Source organism: Oryctolagus cuniculus, chromosome 17 (assembly GCF_964237555.1).
Source record: "Oryctolagus cuniculus chromosome 17, mOryCun1.1, whole genome shotgun sequence".
Classification (NCBI taxonomy): domain Eukaryota; kingdom Metazoa; phylum Chordata; class Mammalia; order Lagomorpha; family Leporidae; genus Oryctolagus; species Oryctolagus cuniculus.
In genome coordinates, this window is record NC_091448.1 from 48,055,650 (window position 1) to 48,078,308 (window position 22,659).

Here is a 22,659-nt window from a genome sequence, read left to right on the forward strand (position 1 = left end):
AGGGTTCCCACATGGGTGCAGGGGCCCAAACACTTGATCCATCTTCTGCTGCTTTCCCAGGCCATAGCAGAGAGCTGGATGGGAGAAGGAGCAGCCAGGACTAGAACTGTAGCCCATATGGGATGCTGGTGCTGCAGGCAGAGGCTTAGCCCACTATGCTACAACACTGGCCCTAGCAGGCTAATTTTTAAGTTGATAATTTTGTATGACCTGTGAATAACTGTATAAACATCCAAATAGTCCTTGGCAGAAAAAATTTTCTCCACCTCTGAATAGGATATAGAGCCAAAATAAATGCTTGCATATAGGGTCAATTGATTTACAAGTAGGATGCTAAGACTGCTCAATTGGGAATGGCTCAACTTTTCAAAGCATGGTATTAGGAGGCAGATATGTGGTACAGTGGTTAAGCTATCACTTGAGGTACGTGTATCCCATTTCAGAATACCTGGGTTTGACTCCCAGCTCCACTTTCTGATTCTAGCTTCCGGCTGATGTGCACTTTGCAAGGCAACAGGTTCAACTGGTTGTGTTCCTGCTACCCATATAGGAGACCTAAATTCATTTCAGGGAAACTGGCTTTGGCCTGGCCCAGACCCACCAGATATGGACATTTGGGGAGTGAACCAGTGGATAGAAGACCTCTCTCTCTGTCCCTCCTATCTTTCAAATATATAAAAATAAATAAATTTTACAAATATATTTTTAAAATGGGATGTGCATTTGGTGCAGCAGTTAAGATGCTGCTTGGGACACCCACATCCTACATCAGAGTGACTGAACTGAGTTCTGGCTCCATTTCCAATTCTAGTCTCTTGCTAATGTGCACCCTGGGATAAAGCAGATGCTAGCTCAGCTCCCAAACTGGAGCATCAGTTGGGTTCCTGGTTATTCTGCTTTTGCTTTAACTTCCTGCTAATGTATCCTGGGAGGCAGCACACAATTTGGCAAGTGCTTGGGTCCATGCCAGTCATGTAGGAGATCTCAATGGTGTTCCAGATTCCTGGCTTTGGCCTAGACCAGCCCTGGCTGTTTTAGGCATCTGGGGGATAATTCAGCAGAAGGAAGATATCTCTCTCTGTCTTTCAAGTATATGAAAATAATAAACTTTAAAAAAATAAAGGCTAGAATAAAAAACTAGTGTCAATACAAATGCTGGCAAGGGTTTGTAGAAACTAAATCACTCAGTCTTTGCTAGAAGAAATGTAAAATAGTACAGCAGCTCTGGAAAGCTGCCTGACAGTTTTTTTAAATATTTATTTTTTTATTTATTTAAAAGAGTTACAGAGATAAGCGGAGAGACAGACAGAGAGATCTTCCATCCGCTAATTCACTCGCCAAATGGCCACAATGGCTGGAGCTGAGCCAGTCTGAAGCCAGGAGCCAGGAGCTTCTTCTGGGTCTCCCACATGGGTGCAGGAGCCCAAACATTTGGGCCATTTTTCCCGGCTTTCCCAGGCACATTAGCAGGGAGATGGATCAGAAGTGGAGCAGCTGGGACTCAAACTGGCACCCATATGGGATGCTGTTGCTGCAGGCCAGGGCTTTAACCTGCTGTGCCACAGCGCCAGTCCCACATTGATGTTGTAATTAGGGCAGTGTGATGCTGGTATGGGAAATCACCAAATGTTTTCAACAGGTGAATGTTTCACCAAACTGTGGTATGTCCATTCCAAGGAGCAGTGCTCAGCAGGAAGAAGGAATGAGCTCTTGAATACACACAACAACCTGGGTTGTTCACCAGAAAATTACGCTGAGTCAAAAAGTCAACCCCTTAGCCCTGGCTTGAAACTATTTGATTCTATGCATATGGCATTCTTTAATTGACAAATTTTGAATTGACAAAATTCAAGAAATGAAGAACAAATTAGTGGTTGCCAGGGGTTAAGAAGGGGGAAGGAAGTGAGTGTGTCTATAAGAGGGCAACATGAGGGATCCCGTGTTGCTGGAAACATTGTCTTCTCCGTGTTGTTAATATCCTGGCTATGACACTGTACTGTTGTTTTGCGAGATGTTGCCACTGGGACAGGGTATAAAGCATTAGTGCTTACAAATATATATGTATCTACAATTTTCTCAAAATAAAAAGTTTAATTACAAATTTAGAAATAAAAAGGACTGTCCTAGTCAAAATGCCAAGAGTGGACCTGTATGAAACATAAACAAAAAAGACTATAAGTGTGTCTGGCGCTGTGGTGTAGGGGTAAAGCCGCCGACTGCAGTGCTGGCATCCCATATGGGTGCCTGTTTGAGTCCTGGCAGCTCCACTTCCAATCCAGCTCTCTGCTATGGCCTGGGAAAGCAGTGGAAGATGGCCCAAGTCCTTGGGCCCCTGCACCCGTGTAGGAGACCCGGAAGAAACTCCTGGCTCCTGGTTTCAGATTGGTGCAGCTCTGGCCATTTTGGCCATCTGGTGAGTGAACCAGTGGATGGAAGACCTGTCTCTCTGCCTCTGCCTCTCTGTAACTCTGTCTTTCAAGCAAATAAATAAATCTTTAAAAAAAATAAAAACAGAACTATGATTCTGACTTTGTGAAAAAAATTGACTTACATATATGCAAAGAAATCAGAAAATACAGGAATATTGTTTAATTATTTTTTAAAGAAAGCTTTATTCATTTGAAAGGCAGAGTGATATATGTATGTATATATATGTATATGTGTGTGTGTGTGTGTGTGTGTGTGTGTGTGTAGAGAGAGAGACAGAGAAACAACTTCTATGTACTGGTTGACTTCCAGAAAGCCAGCAAAAGCCAGGAACAGGCCAGGTTGAAGCCAAAAGCCAGGAACTCTCTCTGGATCTCCTACATGGGTGGTGAGGACTGAAACACTTGAGCCATTATCTGTTCCTTTCAGGTGTATCAGCAGGAAGCTGAATCAGAAGTAGATTAGCAGGGCCAGTGCTGTGGCACAGCAGGTAAAGCTGCTGCCTGTGGTGCCAGGATCCCATATGGGCACCAGTTTGAGTCCCGGCTGCTCCACTTCCAATCCAGCTCTCCACTAATGTGCCTGGGGAAGCTGCAGAAGATGGCCCAAGTGCTTGGGCTTCTGCACCCAAGTGGGAGACCTGAAAGAAGCTCCTGGCTCCTGGCTCCTGGCTTTGGATCTGCCCAGCTCTAGCTATTGCAGCCATCTGGGGAGTGAACCAGCCGATGGGAAATCTCTCTCTCTCTATCTCTCCTTCTGTCTGTGACTCGGCCTCTCAAATAAACTCTCAAATAAATAAATATATAAATAAATCTAAAAAATAAAAAGTAGCTGGGACTTGAACCAAGCACTTGGATAGAGGATTGTGGGCATTCTACGCAGTGGCTTAACCCACTGTGCTGCAACACCTCCTTTTAATTACTTTTTCAAAAAAGTATTTATTTACTGAGAGACAGAGCTCCCACATGCTGGTTCAGTTGCAATAGCCGGGGTTCGGCCAGGTCAAAGCCTGGAGCCCAGAATTACTTGAGCCATCACCAGCTACCTCCCAGGGTGTGCACCAGCAGGAACTTGACATCAAGAGAAGAGCTGTGGCTCAAACCTAGGCACTCCAGTGTGGAGTGTGGGTATCCAAGCAGCATCTTAATCACTCTGCCAGATTCCAGCCCCATGTACTAATTTTTTTTTTTTAATGAAAAGGAAGAAAAAGAGAGAAATCCTCCATCCACTCCCCAGATGGCTGCAATGGTCAGGGCAGAACTGGGCCAAAGCCAGGAGCTAGGAGCTTCTTCCACTTGGCCCATCTTCTGTTGCTTTTCCCAGGCTATCAACAGGGAGTTTGACCAGAAGTGAAGCAGCTGGGACATGAACCAGCGTTCATATGGGGTGCTGGCATTGCAGGAGGTGGCTTTACTTGCTGCATCACAACGCCGGCCCCTGCCTGCCACCTTTCTGTCACAGACACAAATACTCCACTCCTTTTCAGGTACATTAGAACCATTTCTTTTTCCCAGAACTTGTTTTCTACATTTATAACTCCTTGCTCCATGCTTTCCACCCAATCAGACTCCCTTTCTTTCAGGCCTGAACTGACTAGAAGGGTAGCCACCAGCCTGGTACCGATAAGCAGACTATGATAGACACCGAATTTCAAAGATTTTGTACAATAAAGAGAAGAAAATTAATTTCATTTTTAAAACTTTTTAAAAATGTAACTCTGACACAACTCAAGATTATTCACAGAGTTCACATTATTTTTTTGTACTGGACAGTTCTATTCTGAACCTAGGGATTTTTTACTTTTACTGACAAGAACACAGCACCTCAGCATTTTTTAATCCAAGTTTTTAAATCAGAATTATACCAATTCCAGTGACTTTTTGGAAAAATGTGTTTATTAGATCAAACTTGAGTTAGTTTAATTATTTGGTCAGTTCTCCTATTTAGCAGAGTTACACCATTTCCAGTGTTTATATTTTTGTTTTGATTTTAGGGAAATTTTATTCATTGAGATTAGAACTTTAATAAGTTTAAAGGAAAATTTACTTATTTTTGTCTCTTTTTAACATTTTCTGCTAATGTGAATATTCTTTTTTTGATCATGATTTTGACCACATATAACTTTCCTGAGTCAAATTTTCCACATCAGGGGAGGGTATATTGCACAATGGGTTAATATACCACGTGGGAAACATGCATTCCATATCGGAGTGCCTGGGATTGGGTCCCATCTCTGCTTCTGATCCAGCTTCCTATGAATGCACATGGGAGGCAGTTGAAGATGGCTCAAGTGCGTGGCCACTCATGTGGGAGACCTGGATGGAGTTACCATTCCCGGCTTCAGTTTTGGCCCAGCTCTGGCCACTGTGGGCATTTGGAGAGTGAACTAGCAAATCAGAGTACTCCCTCTCTTGCTCTCTCTCTCTCTGGCTGTCTGTTTTTGTCTCTATCTCTGCTTCCCAAATAACTTTGTAAAAATTTACTGGGTACGGTTTTAGGCATTGTTACTTATTATGTGTTGTGTGAATCAGTTCTAGCGGTAATACTCATTTCAAATTGGATAAAAGATCAATATAACTGATAGTAATTTCTGAATGTATCCATGAGAGATCTGTGAGTAGGTCTTCTCAAATAATACAGGAAAGTTCTCTTTTCCAGGAGTGTTTAACTGTGCTGCTTTCCTAATTTCTCCATGTCTTCTGATCACTCCATGCCTTGGATAAGACAAAGGGCAAAGGGCCAATCAAAGTATCCTTAAGGGGAGCCTGAGATATGGTACAGTGGGTTAATCCACCACTTGCAACATCAGCAATCCATATCAGAGCACTGGTTAAAGTCCCTACTATTCTGCTTTCTATCCAGTTTCTAATGTGCCTGGGAGAGGAGGGACGATGAACTAGGTACTTGGGTCTCTGCCATCTATGTGGGATATCAGAATGGAGTTCAGCTCCTGGCTTTAGCCTGGCCCAACCATGGCTGTTGTGGGCTTTTGAGGAGTTAAGGGAGTGAATCAGCAGGTGGAAGGTCTCTCTCCTCTCTCTCTCTGTCATTTTACCTTTCAAATATATAAATCTTAAATTAAAAAAAAAAAGTATCCTTAAGGATTTTATTATTGTTGTAAGTGTAATAATGATAATGTGCTTTTATTCTTGAAATAACATACTAAACTATTAATCAGTGAAGTAATATGGTATTTAGCATGCATTTCAAAATAACATGAAAGGTGAAGTGGATAAGAATATAGATGAAATGGGCCAGCACTGTGGCGTAGCGGCTAAAGCTGCTGCTAGCAGTGCCAGCATTCCATATTGTTGCCAGTTGGAGTCCCAGCTGCTCCACTTCTGATCCAGCTCTCTGCTATAGCCTGGGAAAGCAGTGGTCGATGGCCCAAGTCTTTGGGCCCCTGCACCCATGTGGCAGACCCGGAAGAAGCTCTTGACTCCTGAATTCGGATTGGCGCAGCTCTGGCTGTTGCGGCTGTCTAGGGAGTGAACTGGGGATGGAAGACTTTTCTCTCTGCCTCTGCCTCTCTGTAACTCTACCTTTCAAATAAATAAATTAATTAAAAAAAAAAAAAGAATATAGATGAAACAAGATGAGCTCTGAGTTTGTAATTGTCCAATCCAGTGATGGGTACATGAGGACTCATTATTTCAGTCTGTCTACTTTTCTATGTATTTGACATTTTTCATAATATAAAGGTGAAATAATTATTCTTCAGATCAAAAGTCGGGGCTGGCACTGTGGTGTAGTGGGTAAAGCTGCCACCCTGCAGTGCCAGCATTCCATATGGGTGCCAGTTCATCTCCTGACTGCTCCACTTCCCATCCAGCTCTCTGCTATGGCCTGAGAAAGCAGTGGAAGATGGCCCAACTCCTTGGGCCCCTACACCCACGTGGGAGACCGAGAGGAAGCTTCTAGCTCCTGGCTTCGGATCAGCATAGCTCTGGCCATTTTGCGATCAATTGGGGAATGAACCAGTGGATGAAAGACCTCTGTCTCTCTCTCTCTGCCTCTCCTCTCTGTGTAACTCTGACTTTCAAATAAATAAATAAATAAAAATTTTTTTAAAAAAAGATCAAAAGTCAGGGTCAGAGATTGATTTCTTTTGGCTTTACCTTCATCAATGGCCACAAAAATGAAACCCTGAATTCCTAGCATGTTCTTAGGCCTTGCACCATCTCCTCTGTACCTGTCTCGCTGATCTTGTCTCTCACTATCTTACTCTATGGGGACTATTCAGGGAAAAAAACAGGACTCTGATCTTCTGGACCAGTGCAGCCAGGGAGCCTCCTTCCTCACGTCACTCTAAATGTGTAGATCCTCTTTCATTTTCTTGGGCATAGCAAATATTTTCCTGCTTCATGGTCTTTGCACTTGCATTTCCATAATCTAGAATCTTACAGCTATTCAAGTCTTGGCTTAAACATGTGAGTACTGTTTTGAATTCTAGCTGCTCTACTTCCCATCCAGCTCCCTGCTAATCCTCCTGGGAAGGCAGCTGATGATGGTCCAAGTGCTTGTGTCCTTGTCACTTATGTCGGAGGCCTGGATGGAGTTCCAGCCTCATGGCTTCAGCCTGGACAGCCCTGGCCATGCGGCCATTTGGGGAGTGACACAGCAAATGGAAGGTCTCTTTGTCTTTCCCTCCCTCTCTCATTCACTCTGCCTTTCAAATAAATAAATTTTTTTAAAAAAAGTCTTTTCTTACTACCATCAGTAATATTGTCCATTCCATTTTTCTCCATTTCGGTACTGCTTAGTGCCTTCATAGCTTGTCACTTCTGTTGTCACTATTTTTCTTTTCTCTGTGTCTCCTACCAGGATATAAACTCAGTGAGCACAGGGATTCTGTTCGTCTTGTTCACTAGCTATACTCAGCAGCCAGCACAGAGGCTGGCACCCAGAAGGCACTCAGTAAATATTTATTGAATGCATGCATTAAAATTCTTGCCACTTTTTAAAGTCCTGTTTTAAGTCACCTCCTTTATAAAGCCTTAAGACTTCCAGATAATTAATCTTTTGCTCCAGTAGGTAAAACACAACTGGCATAAAGGGAAGGGAGTGGGAAAGAAAGCTTATTTTACCTTTGTCCCAGCCTGTGGAGAGACATCTCAAATGAAGCTGGCGTTATCTTTTCATATTATATTTTTCTTTTTATTAGTACTTAAGATGATTTTTCTATATATTCTTATTCCAGATTACAAAGTGCTTTTAAATATTCCTATTACTCCCAGGATGAGAGTCTCACTGTGTTAATAGCCTGTAATTTGCTTCCATGACTCCCCCTGTCCATGACACATGAGGATGTCATGGTGCTGAGATGTGGAGTGACCTGTCCAGTTGGTCTGCCCTCTCAGACACATCCACGTTTGGAGGAGATGCAGGCACATAAATTAATCAGCTAAAGTCTCCCAGAGGACACCCTCACAAGTTGGGTCATGGTTCTTTAGGTGAGGCCTTGATTCCTCTTACTTGTATTCCCAAAAGCGGCCTTTTCACCATTGGTTAATTGCTTTTTTATTTAGTTCTTAAAATGTTTTCACAAACAACAATGTACATTTGACTATAGAGGATAGTTTATTCTTAAAATAGTATCTTAACATTTGTGCTTATTGTAAATAGATTTTGCTGTTGAGATACTTTTAGAAGACATTTCGGCCGGCGCTGCGGCTCACTAGGCTAATCCTCCGCCTTGTGGCACCAGCACACCGGGTTCTAGCCCCGGTCGGGACGCTGGATTCTGTCCCGGTTGCCCCTCTTCCAGGCCAGCTCTCTGCTGTGGCCAGGGAGTGCAGTGGAGGATGGTCCAAGTGCTTGGGCCCTGCACCCCATGGGAGACCAGGAGAACCACCTGGCTCCTGGCTTAGGATCAGCGGTGCGCTGGCCTCAGCAGCCACTGGAGGGTGAACCAACGGCAAAGGAAGACCTTTCTCTCTGTCTCTCTCTCTCTCTCCCTCACTGTCCACTCTGCCTGTCAAAAAAATAAGAGTAAAAAAAATTAAAAAAAAAAAAAAGACAATTCGTCCTCTTCCCAATAGCAATATTTTTGGAGTGTCTCTTCCAGTTAGCTTATTTGCAGAATTGTTTAAACTAACACTAATTTTACTGCAGCAAACGAAACAAATGTTTTCCATTTTGAAAATGTCTGCTGGAAAAAATAAGATTTGCAATTCAACCGAACAAGGAAAGATTGTTAGATAGGGTAAGAAAAATGGATGTTTAAAACTTAATTTTTCTTCAAGACACATCATCCAAAATGTCTGCTATTAAAGGTTTTTTGGTTGGATATAGTGGAGTTTGTATAAATCCCTGTGAATTATGATTGATAACATAGACTACTTCTCTCTTCTCCATTTCCAATAGACAAGTGTTTATTAAAATGGATTTGTCATCTTAGCAAGCAACTGGAAAGCAAGTGCATAGACCGTAACCCATTGCCTCACATCAAGTTAAGCATACAACATAGTTTTCTGTCCAGAAAAATCACAGTCTAGGGATAAAGTGTTTATACTTCTCTCCAAAGGGAGTTAATATTTTCTGAAGGATTGCTGTAAATCTGACCTCATTTGAGTGCATAATTACACAATACAGACTCTAAGTTTTCTCAAAACATGAATCTGAGCTCAAGGTTTACAGGAGTTAGTGTTACCCATTTGTATTCAATCACTGTTTATCAATATGTTTCCAATTTCTTCCTGGGAGATTTTGTTGATTTTTAGAGCATTCATTAAAAAAAGTAATAAAGAAGTGATTTACCAAGCTGATGAATTATTAAGGAACGTGTTATCAGCACTAATAAATATTTCAAAAGGAAAAAACGAAAGAAGGGATTTCTTAGAGGAAGGGATGTATGGTATTGTGTTTATTGGCTGCGATTGGACGTAAGTAATAGCACACACGGCACCTCTGTGCTTCGTTTGACATCCGTATCTAGAGAAATCCTACAACTGGAAACCTGGGAAAGCCCTTTCAAGAGACCATTCGGTCTCATCCCCTGCCTTTGTGAAAGGGAAAACCCAAACCCTTGAGACAACTGGCTCATGTTCCTTTTGAACGCTGCCAGGGAAACACGTAGACTTTCTTGATAAAAGCAAACTTGCTGTTAGCAAGCAGCAGTGATGGTTCCATGGGTTACCCTTGAGTCCCCGCTAAAGTGAGATACCTTCCATGTGTAGCATCTCCTAATTCTCAAAAGCCTTGAAAGTTAGATATTCCCTTCTTTTTCTTTGGTAATTCTCCCAAGGTCACATTTCCAGCAAGAGGCCCAACCAGGATTCACATCTAAGTTGTCTCTTTCATTAGCTAGGCCGCCTCCCAAATGCGATGGACTCCACGTATTTACCTTCATAAAAGGGAGTAATAAAACCAGTCAACATAAGCCCGCCCTGTCTCAGGAAAAGAGTTTTGTTGGATAATACTAATTAATAATAAAATACTCTCATTCCATACCTCTTATTAAAAGAATATCCAATATTGAATTATTCAGAACCCCAAATCTGGCCTTTTGAAAGTGAAGTGTCTCTGTGTGGAATAAATTGGCTACAAATCCCCACCACTTCTTTGTCATCAATATTTCAGCCCATAATTTAGCAAACACACTCAGACATTCCTGGTAGGGATGAAGTTCCAGGTCTTTCCTCGGGCGTCAGTTTTGAGACTTCGAGTCTCTGATGTGTATGTGTGTGTATGACTAAGGAAGATAACAGCTGAATCACATCTAACAGCGAATCCTCCCAATTAATAATCGATAATAAAAATGAAGATAATTAAGGCACTCCATCTGCCTTTTAACCTCAACAGCTTTTCCTCCCAAGCCAATCAACCTGCTTCCTTACTGTTTTTTGGGAAATAATCCCGCAAGCCCGAGGCAGAAGGGGACGCAGCCCGGCCAGGGCTCTGCTGCTCCCCACCCGACCCGGGGCCCGGGATGCACGGCTGCCGACGGAAGCCTGCTGTCCACCGGGGAAGCGGGAAAGCACCGCAGGAGGGTACAGGCGGGGCGGGAGATGGGCAGAGCGAGTTCGTGAGGGGCCTCAACAGTCAGACGAGGGGCTGAGGAGAAAAGGGCCGCTTCTCAAGGTTACAGACGCGTGAGGAACAACGCCTCGCGCGCAAACTCGCTAGGCGTCTGCCGTTCCAGCTCAGCCGCACCGGCCGGGGCGGTCGGCCCGCAAGGCGGAAGGCAGCTCGGTGCAGGGCCGGCTCAGTCCGGCGCATGCGCCGCAGCCCCTCCTCCGCTCCCCTCCCTCTTCCTGGCGGGACTGGGGCGGCGGCGGCGGCGGCGGCGCGGTGACGTCAGGGCGTTGGGGCAGCTCCTGTGACAGACGGAGCTGGAGCGGCGGGGCGGCGGCGGAGTCCGGCGGCCGAGATAGCGAGTGAGCGAGCGAACGAGCAGCGACCCGAGGGTCTAGGGAGCGAGAAAGAGAAGGAAAGGAGCGCTCGGGCGCGAGCGAGAGAAACCGCGAGCGCCGGGCTTGGGCTCGAGCCCCGGAACGGCTGAGGAGCCCGCCCGCTCCCCTCCCCCTCCCCTCCCGGGGACCGGGCCCAGCGCGCCATCCTCCCCCTCCCTCCTTCCCTCCCTCCCTCCTTCCTCCCTTCCCTCTCCCTTCCCCCCTCCCCCGCCGGTGGATGGGAGTGAAGGACGGAAGAGGCCCTGCGGAGGCGGCGGTGCAGCGCTCCGGTAAGGCAGCGAGGCTCCGCGCCCTCCCTTCTGTCTCCTCCAGCGCGCTCGGGCGGCCGCGGGCCGGGCCCGGCGGCCTGACGATGTGGCTGCGCCGGTCCCCTCCCTCCCATTCTCCCCTCCCCCTGCCGCCGCCTCCTCCTTCTTCTTCTCTCCTCGCTCTCAAAATGGCGGCCGCGACGGCCGTTGAGTGAGAGACCCGGGAGGAGGGGGGCCCGGCCGGGGAGGGCGCTGCCCTCGCTCGCGTCCTCCCTGGCGCTGGCCCTGGGGGTGCCGGGGCCGCCGCGACTCCACCCGCGGTCCTCCCGGAGAAGGGATCGCTCTCCCCCTTCGGTGACTTAGCAAGAAAAGTATTCTTGGCTAGGAAGGGCGTGGGGAGCAGGTCGCTCCGTGATCCTGGGGACAGGGCTGGGCCCCGCTCCTCCCGCCGGCCGCCGAGGCAGCTCCGCAGTCTCCACCCCACCCGCCGCGGTCGGCTCGGGGGCCGGGCTCGGCACCCGCAGGGCCTTGCGGGCGTTCCGTCCCCCACCTGTCCTTAGGTTAGAGAGAAGAGCCCTGGCCGCCGCCTCCCCGGCCCCCAAGTGCGGTGGTCCAGCCCCTGCACCCACCCACCCACCCACCCACCCAGTCAGGCAGGGCTCTCCTGCCTGCCACTGGCTCCTCGGACGGGAGTTGCCTTTTGACGTTGCCACCTCGGGGCTTCGAGGCCCGGTGCCCTTCCCCTCCATCTCTGCCCGAGTCCCCCCACTCGTGTCGGAGGCGCAGTGCCTGCGTCCGTGGCCTCCCAGCCTCCCAGGTGAGAAAGTGCGGTGGGCAGGTTTTGACTGCCGCTCCAGACCTACCAGCGCAGAGGAGGTTTTCAGTGTCTCCGAGAGGAGAGAGCAAGGTGCTTTATTTGTTATTCTGCCTTTCTCCCATGACTTAGCAAGAACTCCTCGGCAGGAGGGCAGGAAATCATCTTCTGGGGTTGGGGTTGGGTTCCAGTTCGTATCTGTCCTTTGGTTGAGAAATTGTGCTTTTGAGGAGAAGGACCGGATTTGTGGTCTCGTTCTCAATGGGCGATGTCATGCCAAGGTCCCCCTCCTCCTCTCCTTAAGAGGCGATCGGGGAAAGATGAAGAGATGACTGTTATTCCGAGCTCTGCTTTAAGTACACAATCCTTTTTAAAGGCTAAACAAAATAATTGTGCCGTTTTTGACAATTCTATTTTTGTTGAGGGTGGGTTTTGTGTGAATTTCTTTTTGAGGCTTGGGCGGAGGAGACGGTGCCTCGGCCTTTCATACCGGTTATAATGTCATCTCTCCCCTTTTGCCACGGTAGTGTTTGCTTTTTTTTTTTTTTTTTCCCCTGCTGCAGCAGAGCTTGATTGCTGCGGGGTTCAGTCTCAATCAGGGAAATTTCCTGCTTGGGTATGTCGGTAGTGGTATAATGTTGAGTATATAGTAAAAGCTTTTACTTCAAAAATTCTCGTTTGATTTTAAGGCATTGGCTAGCTTTTAGTCTTTCAATGGATGACTTTGAGGACACAATTTTACAAAATAATTGGCAGTGGCAAATGGCAGTTTTTAATTAAAGCAGAAGAGTATAAATATGATCATTGTTCAGATTGTTCAGAAGGGGAGGATCTCCTAAAACAGTTTTAAAACTTCTATGTATTTTTAAAATCCAAGAAAGGAACCCAGTTTTCCATATTAAATATTTCTGTATGTATTGATTTTGATGGAGCAAGCCCCATTTGTTACTTCTCCACCTCCTTTTATAAAAAAAATAGGGTAATATTTGTGGATGCTGTGAACAGCCGTTGAGCTGGGAAGACTGGGTGGAGTAAAGGAACAGAAGCTGTGAAATGCTAGATTGCCCTTTCATGGCATTTTCCTCTTGCTTGTGTTTGTAAGGTTATTTGATAATAATTGTTCTAAAAGAAAAACATTTTTCTATTGTAAATCTTAAAATCTCATGTTTTCTACCCCACCCCACCCCCCTTTTTTTTTTTTTTGCAAGATGGACATTGAATGATTGGGATAAAAACCAGTGTCCCTGCCCTTAAGCATACACTTATTGTCTCTATATGTGTATATACAATTATATGTAAAGATGCATATACACATAAATACACTCTTGCTAACTTTTTATTCTAGTCAAATAAGTATAAATTCATAAATATCTGAAATCTTTGACAAGAACCAGTAGTGGGTATACTGCAAAAATCCAGTACTGCAGATGTTTTCTTCTACTTTAGTTTGCATGGAAACAGTACATCTATCTGTGATTTTCCTAATAATGAACATCAAAGATGAGAAAAAAATAATTTACATTAAAGGCTCTTTATGTAGGTCTTGTGTCGCCCCTTGAAAGGGACCTTTTTATGAGATACTACCATAAAAGAGAGTAGGTCACTTTAATGTCTCATAGCAAGCATTCAGATGAGTAGACATTTTCACTAGAATTTCAGATTCATGTGGCAAATGATAAGCCTTATGAAAGTTCATGTATGATTATTTTTACATTTTTATTCTTTTTAATGTTATTAGGGTAGACGGGTTAATATGGTGAGGAATGAGTAAGGTTGGGAATGATATAATTCACTATATTATGTATTATGTATCAGACATATTCCACTCCTTGCTGTTGGTAGAGAGGAAAGCACACCGGTGATTTTTCAGGTTTTCAGATCATTTTGCTTGAGCTGAGAGCTTTAGTTCTAAATGTATGTATTTGTGTTTCTGATACATGTGGCAGGATCTTTTGCTTAATTTGGAGATTAGTTTCTAAAATTCTTTATATTCCTATATCTATAAAATTTCAGTTTAATTTTTTAGTAGAATTGTTTGTTACCTATTTTTATAAATAAATTATCTCTAGCATAAAAGAGACTTAGAGATGTTTCTGGAAAGGAAAAGTGAGAATAATTTTAGGTTTGCTAGCTGGAACACCCGTGTTCTATTGTCTATATTTTTTTAAGAGAATGTAAATGTTTCTCAGTTATTTCTTAATAGATTTATACACACACACAACGTCATCCATATACCTACACAAGCATACATATGACTTTATGGCTTATATTTTAAGTATATTTAAGTGTCTGGGAAAATGACCTTATTCATATTATTCATAATCTTAATAAATTAGCTAGGAAGCTGTGTAAATTACCAACATTAAGCTGGAGAAGGCTTAAAAAACTAAAAGCAGAATGAATTTTCTGATTCTTCCCATTGAGTTTGAAAGTCAGACATTGTTTTGCTAGAGGGACTTGAGGCTCTGTTGGTTTTAAACCAACCTGGACAGGTCTATTTGTAGTTCTAAAGAGGGGTTTTTACTTGCCTCCGAAGCCTCTGTTAGGACAAGTAACCTGTTTTTATGTACTTTGGGAAGAGAGAAAGAGTTTGAAGTGGAAATTCTTTGCTAATGTTCTTATGTGTTCTACAATATTGTTCTTATACATTGGATCTATTTAAAATAAAATTAGTGATACACAGTATGGATTCCAAACAGAAAGAGCAGATGTTCTGTTCTAAGGATGCCTAGCTATAGATTGTATCCTAGGTGTAGAAAGCCCAGGATTTTGAGAAGTCTGCATTTCATGGAGAAAGATGCTGTGTTGTGTAAGCTGTAATAGTTAACTGCATTGAAGGTTTCTTGGATTGCTTTAGCTTTGTTGCTGGTTTGGTATGACACTTTGGCTAGTCATTTAAATGAAACCTTAGTTTAATGTTTCCTATATAATTTTTCTCCTTGGCATGGCAGTCACAGATTTTAATTGATATTTGTGAAATGTGCTATTCTCATTGAGTGCAGACATCATAAGTGCTTATTATTTTGATTTATTTTCTCTTTAAAAGTTGATGGTTTTTGATTGAAATTTACCTAGTTAGGACTAATCTGCATTTGTCAAAGGCACTTCTGCAAAGGTATTCCCTAAGGCATTGCCATTTATCAGTGGCGATTAATTAAGGTGATGGGGGAAGCATTTCTTTAGAACTTTGTGGATAATTGAACTTGATATTCGTTTGCATTAGTTCTGTCACCTTTTTAAGGTATATTGGTATTATTGTTTCTTTTCCTAAGGTCACATCTTAGGTTAGTGGCTATAATGAGATAAATAATAGTCAATAAACAACTTGGATATAGCCTCGCCTGATCAAAGATTCTTTTATTTTTATAGCTATTGGACTCTTTGTTTCTTTCTTTTCTAAAATGATGACAGTGTTGCCTACATTGTTTAAATTGGCATTTATTAACATTTGATCCTGTATTGTAGACTTCTGCATGCTTAAGGCCTTAGACATTTGAGTAGGAACTCCTAGGAAGTACCTAATAACTGCTTATAGTAGTATTAATAATAAGGAAATCAATACTTGTTACATTTGATTGAAATGCTAGGATTATGTGAAAGGAAATGTGCTATCCTAAAGTACTTTGTAATAGTTAGCTCTAGTTATCTATTGAGAATTACGGTGATGGGGGAAGAATGTTTACATGTCTCCAGAGATTTTGTGTTGTCCCAGGAAGAGATCACACTCCCACAAGATTCTGAACTATAAAGATAGAACTAACTCAACTGGACACATTTGTAATATATTTTGGTTGTCTACTTTTGGGACTTTATGTTGACAAGAATTGCCAGTTAACTGAGACTGTTAAATTTTCTGAGAAGACTGTCTTTTTTTTTTCTTTCAATTAATTTATTTGAAAGTCAGAGTTAGAGAGAGAAGGAGAGGCAGAGAGAGAGAGGTCTTCTATCCGCTGGTTCACACCCCAATTGGCTACAACCACCGGAGCTGCGCCGATCCAAAGCCAGGAGCCAGGAGCTTCCTCCAATCTTCCCACACTGGTGCAGGAGCCCAAGTCCAGACTTGGGCCATCTTGTACTGCTTTCTCAGGCCATAGCAGAGAGCTGGATTGGAAGTGGAGCAGCCGGGACTCAAACTGACACCCATATGGGATGCCAGCACTGCAGGCCGCGGCTTTACCCCATTACACCACAGTGCTGGCTCCAGGACTGTCTTTTGATAATGGTGAAATTAAGGGGGTCGGCGCTGTGGCTCACTAGGTTAATCCTCCATCTGCAGCGCTGGCATCCCATATGGGTGCCGGGTTCTGGTCCCGGTTGCTCCTCTTCTAGTCCAGCTCTCTGCTGTGGCCCGGGAAGGCAGTGGAGGATGGCCCAAGTGCTTGGGCCCCTGCACCCGCATGGGAGACCAGGAAGAAACACTTGGCTCCTGGCTTCGGATGCACAGCGCTGGCCGTAGCGGCTATTTGGGGGGTGAACCAACGGAAGGAAGACCTTTCTCTGTCTCTCCTCTCACTGCGTATAACTCTACCTGTAGATATAAAAAAAATAGTGAAATTAAGAATCTAGGAAAGTATTAAGAAATTTAATCTTTTTTTAAAGATTTATTTATTTATATGAAAGAGTTACACAGAGAGAGGAGAGGCAGAGAGATAGGACTTCCATCAGATGGTTCACTCTCCAAATGGCTGCAATGGCCAGAGCTGCGCTGATCCGAAGCCAGGAGCCAGGCAGGAGCTTCTTCTGGGTCTCGCACGTGGGTGCAGGGGCCCGAGGACTTGGGCCATCCTCTATTGCTTTCCCAGGCCATAGCAGAGAGCTGGATCAGAAATGGAGCAGCTGGGTCTCAAACTGGCGCCCATATGGGATGCCGGCACTTCAGGCCAGGGCGTTAACCTGCTGTGCCACTGCACTGGCCCCAAGAAATTTAATCTTTGAAAGCATTGTAGAGGGTTTTATATTAAGATTTTATATCGTGGATTAATCCATTCCTGCTGAATGGCAAAGATAAGCTATATTTTGTGAGACTAGTGTTTGGTATGTATATGATGTATCTTCTGTCTATTCACCTTTCAATATTTTTATTTTGTTAGAAATATGCTGACTACAAAAGAAGGAATGTGAACATAGTGAGTCAGCTATATTGATTATTTAGATTTTTTGGTAACTTAATTTACTTTTTTTTTTTTTAAGATTTTTATTTATTTACTTGACAGAGTTACAGACAGTGAGAGACAGGGAGAAAGGTCTTCCTTCCACTGGTTCGCTCCCTAAATGGCCGCCATGGCTGGAGGTACGCTGATCTGAAGCCAGGAGCCAGGTGCTTCCTCCTGGTCTTCATGTGGGTGCAGGGGCCCAAGCACTTGGGCCATCCTCCACTGCCCTCCCTGGCTACAGCAGAGAGCTGGACTGAAGAGGAGCAACCAGGACTAGAACCGACGTCCATATGGGATGCCGGTGCCACGTGCAGAGGATTAACCTAGTGTGCCACAGTGCTGGCTCCTAACTTAATTTACTTTTAACTATTTATTATATTTGAAAGAGAAAGATTGATTTTCTTTTTTTTTTTTTTTTTTTTTTTTTTTTGACAGGCAGAGTGGACAGTGAGAGAGAGAGACAGAGAGAAAGGTCTTCCTTTGCCGTTGGTTCACCCTCCAATGGCCGCCGCGGCCGGCGCGCTGCGGCCGGCGCACCGCGCTGATCCGATGGCAGGAGCCAGGAGCCAGGTGCTTCTCCTGGTCTCCCATGGGGTGCAGGGCCCAAGCACCTGGGCCATCCTCCACTGCACTCCCTGGCCACAGCAGAGAGCTGGCCTGGAAGAGGGGCAACCGGGACAGAATCCGGCGCCCCGACCGGGACTAGAACCCGGTGTGCCGGCGCCGCTAGGCGGAGGATTAGCCTAGTGAGCCGCGGCGCCGGCCGAAAGATTGATTTTCTAACAACTGGTTGATTCATTCCCCAGATGTGCACAATGGCATGGGCTGGACAGGTTGAAGCTAGGAGCCAGGATTTCCATCTGGGTCTCCCACATGATTGATAGGGACCAAAGTACTTGCTGACATCTTCTACCTCCGTGGTGCATTAGCAGGAAGCTAGTTTGGAAGCAGAGGTAGGGCTCGATCACCAGGCGGTCTGATATGGGATGTGACCATCCCAAATGGCAGCTGAGGTTTTTAAGAGTGTGAAAAGGCTATATGTTCAGCATTGTCAGAGAAAACTAAATAAGCTGTTGAATAAAATAGTGTATTAATACTTCAAATTCTCAATTTAACCCCACAGTTACTAGTGTACAGTATAATGTGCCTTGGGCAAAAGCCTCAGTTTCTTTATATGTGGATGATTTTGACAGTATCTGACTCATTGGATATTTGTGACTGTTAAATGATAAAAGGTAGGGAAATCCTAAGTATTTATTATTATTGGGGACTCTTTTTTTTTTTAAGATTTACTTATTTATTTTGAAAAAGAGACTGAGATTTTTTTTTTTTTTTTTTTTGACAGGCAGAGTGGACAGTGAGAGAGAGAGAGAGAAAGGTCTTCCTTTTCTGTTGGTTCACCCCCAATGGCCGCTGTGGAGCCAGCGCCCAGGAGCCAGGCGCCTTCTCCTGGTCTCCCACACAGGTGCAGGGCCCAAGGACTTGGGCCATCCTCCACTGCCTTTCCGGGCCACAGCAGAGAGCTGGACAGGAAGAGGAGCAACCAGGACAGAATCCGGCGCCCTGATCGGGACTAGAACCCGGTGTGCCGGCACCGCAGGCAGGTTAGCCTATTGAGCCACGGCGCCGGCTGACAGAGATCTTCTATCTACTGGTTCACTCCCCAGATAGCCACAACAGACAGGGCTGGGCTAGGCTGAAGCCAGGAGCTTCTTCCGGTTCTCCCATACGGGTGCAGGGGTCGAAGCATTTAGGCCATCTTCTACTTTCCCAGGCCATAGCAAAGAGACGGATCTGAAGTAGAGCAGCTGGGACTGGAACTGACGCCCATGTGGGATGCGAGCACTACAGGCCGAGGCTTAACCCGCTAAGCCACAGTGCTGGCTCCCATTGTCATCCTTTTTTTTTTTTTTTTTTTTTTTTTTTTTTTGACAGAGTGGACAGTGAGAGACAGAGAGAAAGGTCTTCCTTTTCCGTTGGTTCACCCTCCAATGGCCGCTGTGGCCTGTGCACCGCACTGATCCAAAGCCACAAAGCCAGGAGCCCGGTGCTTCTTCTGGTCTCCCATGCGGGTGCAGGGCCCAAGGACTTGGGCCATCCTCCACTGCACTCCTGGGCCACAGCAGAGAGCTGGAGAGGAAGAGGAACGACTGGGACAGAATCTGGCGCCCCGACCAGGACTAGAACCTGGTGTGCCGTCACCACAGGCGGAAGATTAGCCTATTGAGCCGCGGCGCCGGCCTAGAGAGGTCTTCCATCTGCTGGTTCACTCCCCAGTTGGCTGCAATGGCTGGAGCTTCACCAATCCAAAGGCAGGAGCTTCTTCTGGGTCTCCCACGTGGGTGCAAGGGCCCAAGGACCTGGGCCATCTTCTACTGCTTTCCCAGGCCATAGCAGAGAGCTGGATCCGAAGTAGAACAGCCAGGATTTGAACCAGCACCCATAAGGGATGCCAGCACTGTAGGCAGCAGCTTTACCCACTATGTCACAGCACCAGCCCATTAATCCCATCTTTTTATAAAAGGTTTATTTATTTATTTGAAAGTCAAAGAAAGAGAGAGAGAGAGGTCTTCCATCCGCTGGTTCACTCCCCAGATGGTCACAATGGCTGGTGCTGGGCCGATCCAAATCAAGGAGCCAGGAGCCTCCTCCAGGTCTCCCACATGGATGCAGGGGACCAAGGAGTTGGGCCATCCTCTACTGCTTTCCCAGGACACAATAGGGAGCTGGATTGAAAGTGGATCAGCCAGGACTGGAATTGGCACCCATATGCAGGCAGCGGCTTTACCCACTATGCCAAAACGCTGGCCCCAATCCCAATTTCACAAACTTTTTACAATACCCTTGCATATAGGCAAAAAAATAAACAAACCAGAAACTATTGTGTAAGTGTGGTAAGAACTTTTTGACAGAGGATATTTATAGACTATGAGGCCGGAAAGACAGCATATGAATCAAATTCATAGTATTTGCATTCTGGAAGTCACTGACGGTTTCAAGCAAAAGCAAGTATTATGAGATGAGGACATAAATTGGATTAAGATTTTTTCAGGAAATATCTGTAAGTTGTTGAAATTAAAAAAAAGAACAGTGAAGCCTGTTGACTAGTTGAAAGGCTATTGTGAATAAATAATGTGATTGGGAGAGGGGAGTTTAGACATTTAAGATTTGTAGCTTGAGTGATAGTGGAATTGAGAACCTGAGTGTCATTAGCTATAGCAGTTAATAAGAGGGGTTGTTGTATAAGGCAGCCATGTAAATATTCCTGAACCACAATCCTCAAGTGACTTTCTTCCCAAAAACCTGTCACTAGGCTTGTTAGTATCTTCTTCTTTAATAGAAATTTGTTTTAAAAGAGATTTATTTGAAAGGCAGGGATAGAGCACTCTCTTCAATCAGCTGGTTTACTCCCCAGATGCCCTCAACAGCAAGATCTGGGCCAGGCTAAAACCAGTCGCTGGAACTCCATCTGTGTCTTCTTCCACGTGGGTGGTAGGAGCCAAAGTACTTGGGCCATTCTCTGCTGCTTTCTCAGATACATTCATTAGCAAGGAGCTGGTACAATGGCAAAACATGATATTTAGTAAATGTTAATTTAATTCTGAGGGCACTCAGATTTTTATGTTGTTCTGACTCCCCTTTTCATCCTTTTTCTTACTGCCTGTTATATGATTGTCCTGTGATTCTGCCAAACGGAGAGACTGTTCTTATGCTATTTCACTCTATACCACCTCTTTTGTTGTTGTTAATATTTTATTTGTTTGAAAAGCAGAGTTATATATAGAGAGAGGGAGGGAGAGACAGAGATCTTCCATCTTCTGGTTCACTCTCCAAAGGGCCACAGTAGGCATGGCTGGACCAAACCTGAGCACTTCAGCCATGTTCTGCCCCTTTTCCTAGGCACATTAATAGGGAGGTGCAATGGAATTGGAGCAGATGGGGCTTGAACCTACACCCAAATGGAATGCCAGCATCAGAGCTGGCAGCAGCTTAACCTGCTGTGCCACCAAGGCTGGCCTCCTACCTATTATCTTTTGAGTCTGCACAGCAGATGTGTCTTTTCCAGTCAGTCTCCTAATTTTTTTCCCACTTGGGAGAAACTTTATTTTCTCTGAATTTGTAATGTTATAGTACCTATTTTTTCCCTTACAGCTCATATAAAATGTTTTATCTTGGTATGTTAAATTAATGCATTTAAAGAGCTTAGGACAGTACCTACCACCTATAAAGTATTCAGTAGATGTTGGTTGTTTTTATGGTGATAATGAAGATGATTAAGATGAAATGATGGGTAAAGCTGCCGTCATCAGTGCTGGAATCCCATATGGGTGCTGGTTTGAGTCCCGTCTGCTCCACTTCCGATCCAGCTCTCTGCTATTGCCTGGGAAAGCACTGGAAGATGGCCTAAGTCCTTGGGTCCCTGTACCCTGTGGGAGACCCGGAAGAAACTCATGGCTCCAGGTTTCCAGGCTTTGGATTGGCACAGCTACGGCCGTTGTGGCTATCTGGGGAGTGAAGCAGTGGATGGAAGACCTCTCGCTCTGCTCTGCCTCTCTCTAACTCTGCCTTTAAAAAAAAAAAAAAAGAAAGAAAGAAACTTCCTTATAGAAATAATAAAAACAAAAAAGATGAAATGATAGTAGTAAGGCAGGGGCAAGCATTGTGGCACAGTAGGTTAAGCTACTGCTTGGATACCCTGTTGCATATTGGAGTGAGTGGGATCAAGTCCCATCTCTGCTTCCTATGCAGCTTCCTGCTAATATGCCTGGGAGACAGACATGGAATTCCATGTACTTGTATTCCTGCTACCCAGGAGGGAGACCTGGATAGAGTTCCTGGCTTCTGGCTTACTGATATTTACCTTTATTTTCTGCCATGCAAAAGTAATTGGTTTTATGTCCTTGGACACTCAGAAGGCAGGGTTCCTCTTACTTGACTTACGTATGTAAAAGTGCTTTTATTTTTGTAAGATTTATTTATTATTTGAAAGGCAGAGTTATAGAGAGGCAGAGGCACAGAGGGATAGTTTTCCATCCATTGGTTCACTCCCCAGGTGGCCGCAAGGGCTGGAGCTGGGCTAATCCAAAGCCAGGAGCCAGGAGCCGCCTCCACATCTCCCATGCAGGTGCAGGGGCCCAAGGACTTGGGCCGTCTTTTACTGCTTTCCCAGGCCATAAGCAGAGAGCTGGATCAGGAGTGGAACAGCTGGGACTCAAACTGGTGCTCATATGGGATGCTGGCACTGCAGGTGGTGGCTTTACCTACTGCGCCACAGCACTGGCCCCCTAAAAGTGCTTTTGTTTGTACCAGTTCAATGATTAATCCTTGATATTTGATAAATATTAATTAAGCCTCATCACAACTGTTGAGGTAGGTAATAATATTGGTCCCTTTTAATAAATTGGCAAATAGGCTTAAATAGTTTCAAAACTTGTCCAAGTGTCCAAGATGATATTTGAACCTAGCTTATTTGACTCCACAGTTTACATAGTAGGGCCCCAAAAGCATGGGACTTAATCCTTCAGTGAGTTTATTTTTGCTTTTAAAAATATTTATTTATTTATTTTAAAGGCAGATTTACAGAGAGGCAGAAGCAGAGAAAG

General features: G+C 44.7%; 1 protein-coding gene across 10 annotated transcripts in view; it reads left to right on the forward strand.

Annotated features, from left to right (window-relative positions):
• The first annotated feature begins 10,710 nt into the window (after positions 1 to 10,710).
• Positions 10,711 to 22,659, forward strand: part of PAFAH1B1 (platelet activating factor acetylhydrolase 1b regulatory subunit 1) — an 86,873-nt gene continuing 74,924 nt past the window's right edge. For 4 of the 10 annotated variants that reach the window (XM_070061214.1, XM_070061215.1, XM_070061212.1 and 1 more), the window contains exon 1: positions 10,972 to 11,110. The gene's annotated coding sequence lies outside the window, so the exon portion shown is untranslated. Of the gene's footprint in view, positions 11,111 to 11,641; positions 11,997 to 18,401; positions 18,661 to 22,659 lie in introns of those variants that run through there. The other 6 variants (XM_070061216.1, XM_070061218.1, XM_070061217.1 and 3 more) reach the window with 4 other exon arrangements.